Consider the following 8,240-nt stretch of genomic DNA (forward strand, 5'->3'; position numbering starts at 1 on the left):
CCTCTATTTTTCCCAGCTGCTAAATCTCTGCTAAGTCTTCTTTTCCCCCAGTTACAAAATCAGTTTGCAAAAGAAAGAAAAACTGTTCATACCCTACAAGGCTCTTTTCCTTTTCTCATTTCTTCCTTACTTGGCTTTTAAAGCATTAAACAATTCTACTGTTGCATCAATGTATATAAAGAATAGCCAGAGAGTCTTTGCTCTGGGTCAGGCGCAAGGTAATTCTTGCATGAAATTAGATATTTCTTGGCAGAGCTAAAAATAACAAACTGCTTGAAATGCTCTCATGGCTCATCGCAGCTTTCAAGCATGCTTCTCTCTCGGTTCCGGTGTGGATGGCATATTCCCTGCCTCTCGGCTGCAGTGCACCAGATGGGAACATTCCCTCCTAGCCGTGGATATTCACAGAGAATTGCCACATATTTTCTCAGGGCCTAATGAATGGTGGTAGGAAACAAGTGTTACGGTGGAATCGAGATTGCATATGCACAATTAAGCCATATTATTAGTAGAAAAGGAGCAGGGCTACATTATGTATCTGGAATTTCTCTCCTACACACACTGTTAAATTGGCCGCTGCTGGTTTATTCAACACGTATTTGATATAAACACATAATTACAGTGCTTACTATAAAAGTAAGGAAGAAATGGGTGTTTAATTTGGGCAAGAGAAGTGAGGGAGGAAGTAAGCTGGACCTTCAAGGATGTGGAACGAAGAGAATATAAATTCAGAGACGCCGGTTAAAGGTTGAGGAGTGGAGTGCACACGGGAAGCCTGACGAATCCTGAGGTCTGTATGTCCAAGGGGAGGAAAAGTGTCAGCTCCTATGCCAGCAAGTTCACATTGAAAATGACAAAATTCAAAAGATAATGAAAACTAGCCCGGCTGGTGTGGCTCAGTGATTGAGCATCAGCCTGTGAACCAGGAGGTCGCGGTTCAATTCCCGGTCAGGGCAAAGTAATGAAAAGTAAATTATGAAACTTTTTAAATGATATAATTGGGAGTTTGTGCTAATTCAGTAGTTAAAGGGGATTTTAAGAGTTACTAAAAAAGGGTGAAGGTAAAATAAGATCAGTATTTGAGAGACATTATAATTAGTTTGGTGAACTACCTAACGAATATAAAAATGAGACTCGTAGCAGAAGTCTTGTGAGGAGAGTGTTGACCTGGTTTGGGTTGAACACTTTAGAATCTGGGGTGATGTGGTGGCTTTAACAGTGGGAAGAAATGAAAAGGATAGATATTAGACATACTTTAAAGAAGGATCTTGACTTTGACTCTAATTGAATGTGATTTTAAAAAGAAGTAAAAGAATAGCGCATTTATCTCCTCATGTATGTGTCTGATAAAAATAGAGAAGTTAGGAAGGGGAACAGACTTGACTTGAGGTCATTTTTACACACAGGCTTGAGGCCATATTAGGTGATAAAGATTAGGTGATTATCTTTTTCATGTAGGTTCCCTGTTTTCTGTATAAGAATGTCTAACAATATCTGGCTAAATAATCATCAGTTTGATAGATGGGAAAACATTTTAGGGTAGAGGAAATCTCTGGAATAAAAAGGTCCAATGCTTCACAAATATATGACCCTGATAGGTGGACAAGAGCCTATTGTTAAACATACTAAGGGAAAGAAACTCCATTCCTACTGAGGCACTCGTGGTTGTGAAAGGAAAGCTCTTCCTAAAGGAAAGCTCTTCCTTACTGAGGGCCTACGTCTGTGTAGTCAGACATGCTTCAGCGACCTCAGTTCTGCCACTTGGGACCACGGAGTAAAATGCAATCTTCTTTTTGGTTGAAAGCTCTTCACAGTATATTAACATGACAACGTATATTCCTCTGAACCTCCTATTCTTTAGATTAAATTCGTTTCTTAAACTGGTCCTCGAGTTATTTGGTTTCTATCCCTTCACTTTCTGGTGTTCCTTCTCTGGCCATACTCTAAATTGTATCACTTAAAATATGATGCTCACTTAAGATAAACAACAGACTTTAGGTGACTATAATGTGTCAATGCAGGTTTGTCAAATGTAACAAATGCACCAGTGTGGGGAGGGATGTTGATAGTATGTAAGGTTATGCATGCCTGGGGGCAGAAGATATATGGGCAATCTCTGTACCTTTTTTTCAATTTTGCTGTGAACCTAAAACGGCTCTAAAAAATATAAAGTCTTAAAAAAGCTGATGCTCGTTATGAATACTGTTGCAGATATGGTCTCGTTACAGAGTATAGTTGGACTTGGTTATTTTACAGACTGAGTTGATTAAGGCAGCCTTCTATACCATTAGAGGCGACCTACCTGCTCATCTGTTTGTTTAAGCGCACGTATACTTCATTCAAAATGCTCCTTGGGTATTTTTTTATCTATCTTGTTGCTTGCATAAATAAACCTTGTCACCACCCATCAGTTAAAACATACATCCACACATCCGCACACACCCAAGCTCTCTGGAGAGACAGGACCATTTACCGCACAGCAGCCCCTAGCGCAAGAACGTTCTTCAAATGTACTTTAAAGGATTTCTTGTGAGGATCAAAGGGAGAGGCTCCAAATCCACTTCAGATAATTCCTCTTACCGATTAAATTTAACATTTCTGTAACACGAGACACCTGATGCCTGAAATGGGTAAGCCTATTAGAAATGCCGCAACAATTTTCTTGAGGTTTCATCAAACGGTAAGCTTTAATAAGAAAGATAAATTCAAGAGAAGAAAAGATTTTACGATAACGTCCATATAACACATAATTAGAGACATGTGCTGAATGAGGGTTTGATGACTCTTCTGATTCCGTACAGTTTCGGTTTATGTTTTTCATCCATAGCAGCTTCTAGGATGTAATACTTACCTAGTTAAGGAAGTTTATCCCTGTGGGGAAAACACAAACACATTTGTTTGAAGTCTGAAATGGAATGGATGGGATTTATTCCAAAGATTTCTTAATAGTGTTTGTATCATAAAATCCATATTAAAAATAAAAAAGTTAATCATAGTCATTAAAGCACAATGTGTGAAAATAAGATTTTAATAAATGCTAGTTTGTCCAAATAGTGAAAAAAAAAAATGGGAAGGAGGCACTGAGAGTGAAGGAAACTGCTTTATATAAGTGTAAATTTAATTAATAACTTGGTGTGAAAAAACAAAGTTGGACTAAATTAGGCCAGAAAAGTGCAAATAGAACTTGAATTAATAATTTTTGATGACACAAGAAAGACATTGCAGTAAAGGGTACGAGCGATGAGTGACTCAAGTTCACTGTAGAGGTTGGTAGTTCTTGGACTTCAGTGGAACCCACCCTGTTCATAACCAGAAACCAAAGTCATTTATAGTTTCTGATGTAAAGACATTAGAAGTCCAGAGAGTGTGGTAGATAGAATCAGAATGTTAATAATCCCTAGAGGAGGGCACTTACAAATAAAATTCCATAGAGTGCTAAAATTTCACTACCTCTGTTCTTAAGACAGTCCCAGAAAATAGTAGGTTACTTTCCCTCTGGTAATAAAAAAGAAAACAGTGTATGTAATTTCAGAAAGGGAAAAAGGTAGCACCAAAATAATGACCACAATATTCACAGTTGGATACAAAAGTCAGATTTTTCATTCTGACCCCAATGAAATGGGGAACAGCTGAAAATCCGATTTCATTTCCCACACAATGGAGGAGCCATACTTCTAATTATCTTCTCTCACAAAATAAATCAATATCGGTTTACAGAAGCAGAATTTTCAAGAGAACAACTGGGAAAAATAATAATTAGGTAACACTGATTATATCAATAGACATAATAACAGTAACATATATATTTTTCACAAGTTTAAAAGTTTATTTGCAATAAAGGAATACAAAAGGCATTATACTAAGCACTTAAAATAAGAACAAATTTATCAAGTTGGACCTCAAGGGGCAAGGGTAAAAAATAAGATAAATGTGATAGTACACTTTAAACTCTAGACAAAAATCAAATGAAACCAGCAGGAGAACATTGCCCTGAAATATTTGTCCAACCATAAAACTATGAAAATAAAAGGAAAGGGGAAAAAAGAGTGGTTTTAAATTTTAAAAAGTAATAATAATAAAAATAAAAACCTAAATTATTTCTTTCTCAAAGTGTTGACATTTTGAATAGACCAACAATTTGGTTGAAACTATTTTTCTCACATAACTGACTGTTTTTGAGTAGTAATGAGAAGAAAAGTGTTTAAAAACCTTTAATTTGTCTATGTTAAATAGCTAAACTGAAGGCTTAATTTAAAATCAAGGTATTATCATTAAACACTGGAATTTCAATTTATTTAACATATAGATGGAGGTACGCTGATATAAAAAATAAACCAAAAAAAACCAAAAAAAACCATTTTACTAGAAAATTTTTGGTTTCAAGTGGTAAAAACCCAGCTCAAAGTAGCTTATGTAAAATCAAGAGGAAGGGAGGTGCTGGGGGTGATGCGTTTGGCTCAGGCCCAACTGGGTTTCCAGGGGCTCAGACATTCATGTGTTGCTTCTGTGTCGGTCCTATTTGTAAGCAAGCTATCCCCACGTGGTAGCAAGTCCGCCACTGGCAGTTCTAACCTTTCCTCATTTTCTCCCTGGACAGAATCTTCCTTTCCCAATACTTTGAGAAAACTCCCAGGGAGGTGGTGATTATCTTGGTTGCATCATTAACCCACCCTCCAAATGGTTACTGGAGCCAGAAGAGTGAAGGCTGAACAGGGGACCTCGTTCCAGCCACATGGAGTGAGAGTGGAGTGGGGAGGTCTGGGTGCTAAGCAGATGAAAACCAAGTGTCCCCTCAGATATCTCCTGGCTACAAGCATTCTACATTTAAGAGGAAGCAGGTCTATGTTTAGTCTTCATTCTGCTGACTACTGTCTTCTAACTAGTCACCCAATCACATCAAAACCTTCAATTTCTTATATAAAGTGGAAACATACATCTCTTTAAATGAACTCATCCACCCTCTTGGCCTTAAATACCACCTATATATACATTCTGAATATCTATCTGCAACTCTGATCTATCCCTGTAACACCAGACTCATCTACATGTAAATACCTATTTGACATTTCCACAGGAATGTTTAATAGGCCCCAAACAGAAATTTCAATATCATAAACTCTCAAACCCACTTCCTCCCTTGAGTCCCTCATATTAGTAAACCACATTGCAACTCATGCGAGTATTTAAGACAAAAATCTAGATATTATTCTTGATGCTGTTTTTGTTTTTAATTTCAATTTTACATTATGGGCAAATCGTGTAAATTCAACTTTCATAATGTCCCAAATTCATCCCGTCTCTCTATTGCTACTATTAATAACTCTGCCCAAGAAACCATTGTCTCTTGGCTTGACTATGAGCATGTTAATTGACCTCCCTTGCCTTTCTATATCCTATTCTCAACAGAACAGCCAGAGTATCCTGTTAAAATGTAACTTAGCTTGCATCACACAAAACTCTCATATTTCACTCAGCTTCCCATCTCATTTGGAGTAAAACCCCTCATCTCTTGTATGCCCTCCAAGGCCCTACTTGATCTGGCCGGAATTATCCCTCAGATCTCATCTGAGACGGTTCCTATCTCCCACCTACACTAGCTCACTCTTGCCTTAGGGGCATCATTCCAGCCTCTCCTTTTGACTACTTTTCCCCTTTCATCTTCTCAGAATTGCTTTCTTCTAGTCAGTTCTCAGTTTATACGTCATCTGTACAGAATGTTGTCTAGGAGGAACTCTCCTGTTATTTCTCTATTATTCTCTTACAACTTCTGTACTCCAAGTGCACAAGAGTTTTCCCCCACATTAAACAATTCTCCAACTGTGATGGACACCAACTGGGTGTCCTACAATTCAATTTAGTTTCACACTGTGTACCTGAAGTTAGCACCAGACTCCACAGGTTAGAGGCTCAGCCCTACCACACTACCATTTAAGACACCAATCACAAGGCTTCTGACTGACTGGCTAGAAAATAGATGTTCCCAGACCCCCTCCTTTGGTTTGATTAATTTGCTAAGGCAGCTCACAAAACTCGGATTAAACTATTTACTAGATTACCTGCTCATTATTACCAAAAAAAAAAAAAAAAAGTCAAAGAATACAAATGAACAGTTAGATAAAGAGAACTATAAGGCAAGGTCTGGAAGGGTCTGAGCACATGAGCTCCTGTCTCTGTTGGAGCTGTGGGTATGGCAAACTTACAAACCTGGAGCTCTCCAAACTCCATGATTTGGGGGTTTTTAATGGAGGTTTTAAACATATAGGCATGGTTGATTACATCTTTGGCCATTGGTGATTAAGCCATTCATTACCCTCCCTCCCCCATCTAGGAGGTCAGAGGGAGTTTGGGGTTGGTTCCCTTGGGAATCAGCCCCCATCCTTAGGGACTTTCCAAAAGTGATTGAAAGGGTGGTTATGAATAATAAAAGACACCGTTATTGCTCTTAGAAAATTTCACTTAGAAAATTCCAAGAGTTTTAGGAGAAGTGTGCTAAGACAACGACCAGATATGTATTTGTCATAAGTCTCAATATCACAAGTGTTCTACAATTGGTCAATCAAAAATGGCCACCCAATCTTACTCTATTACAGGAGCCTACAAATTTTTTTCTGTAAGGCCCAGATAGCAATATTTTAAGATTTGCTGGTCATATGTTTTTTGTTACAACTAATTGACTGGTGTTGCAGTGGGAAAGGAGCCACAGATGATATGTAAATAAATGTGGCTGTGTTCCAATAAAACTTTATTTGCAGAACCAGGCCAACATTGTTTGCCAGTTCTTGCTCAATTACATCAAACTGTTATGAGTCTCTGTTTAACAGCCTCTTCTCTGTGTACTATGTTTTCCCTAATTTGAATGAAAGTCTGTGAGAACAACAGTGACCTTGCTTATCTCACTATGTTTTCTTCCTAACACCTAATGATGGGAGCATAAAGGTGGCTTGGTAAATACTAATTGAATGAATGAATAAAACTGGTATGTAAATTCAGACACTACAGAAACAACAACAAAACCTCATCACCCTCAGAATGTTTACCTAATTTTTCAGTAAAACAATAAAGATTAGGCAATTATTACTGTAAAAAGATGATTTACTATTTAAAAGTTTCTATTTATTTTTAGGTAAATTATACCACATAATTATGAAAAGACAAGGGGAAATTTAAATTATGTTTCACAGTGTACAGGGGTGGGCAAAAGTAGATTTGCAGTTGTTCATATGGGAAATAATACAGTAACGGATAAATAATAATGCAAGAATAAACTGTTTCGAGTACTCACAACTGTAAACCTGCTTTTGCCCATCCCTGTATATTATACAAATGCTGTTCATTTTTGCTGTACAATGAGTCACTTAGGTCAGTGGCTTGCAACTAGGGATGATTTTGCCCTCCAGGGGACCTTTGGCAATATCTAGAGATATTTTTGATTATCACAACTTAGAGGAGGGATACCATTGACATCTGGAAGATAGAAGAAGCCAGGGATGTTGCTAAATATTCTACAATGAACAGGACAAACCTCCACAACAAAGAATGCTGTGTTCCAAAATGCAATAGTGATGAGGTTAAGAAATCTTGCCCTAGGCTTATTTCCAGTAAGAATAAGTCTTTGCTTTTAAGGAAATTCTTATAAAATTTCAGGATGCTGCCTAAATCTGTAGACTACTTTAGAAAGCAAATTGTATTTCTTAAAGGCTATAACGTTTGTATGACATGCAAAACCATTCTGAAGGGTATATTTCAGCTGGGGGTAAAAAGACAAACCTCGCTGTCACATTTGTATTCCAAGAACATTCAGCCAATCTGATAACCTGCTCAGAGGAGTCAGACTTCAGGCGGCCTGCTCGCAGAGTCACACAAGGTTAAGTGCCTACCACACTTCATGATATTCATCGGCCGAATGACAACAATGACAGTAAATTCCAGCAGACATCCTACGGCAGCAACAAAACAGGAAAGGAAGGAAGGAGCGTTCCAAGGGCAAGAACAATGCAGCAAGTCTCCTTTTATAGCTTTCATGTCAGCCTGGGACTTTGTTGTTACATGCTGACACCGCCCATTGTTCAGTTAAACTGGCCCTATGCCACCACATCTTAACAACTTAAGCTCAGACAAACAATAGCTATGGTTTCTTGATACTTAATGCTAGAGATAATTTTTCACTGACTTCTCATTTTGTTTTAGATCTTAATAGAATGCATCAAGAATCTGTTGGTCTAAATTCAGAGCTGTTATTG

The sequence above is a fragment of the Miniopterus natalensis genome, chromosome 6 (assembly GCF_054644295.1).
Source record: "Miniopterus natalensis isolate mMinNat1 chromosome 6, mMinNat1.hap1, whole genome shotgun sequence".
Taxonomy (NCBI): Eukaryota; Metazoa; Chordata; class Mammalia; order Chiroptera; family Miniopteridae; genus Miniopterus; species Miniopterus natalensis.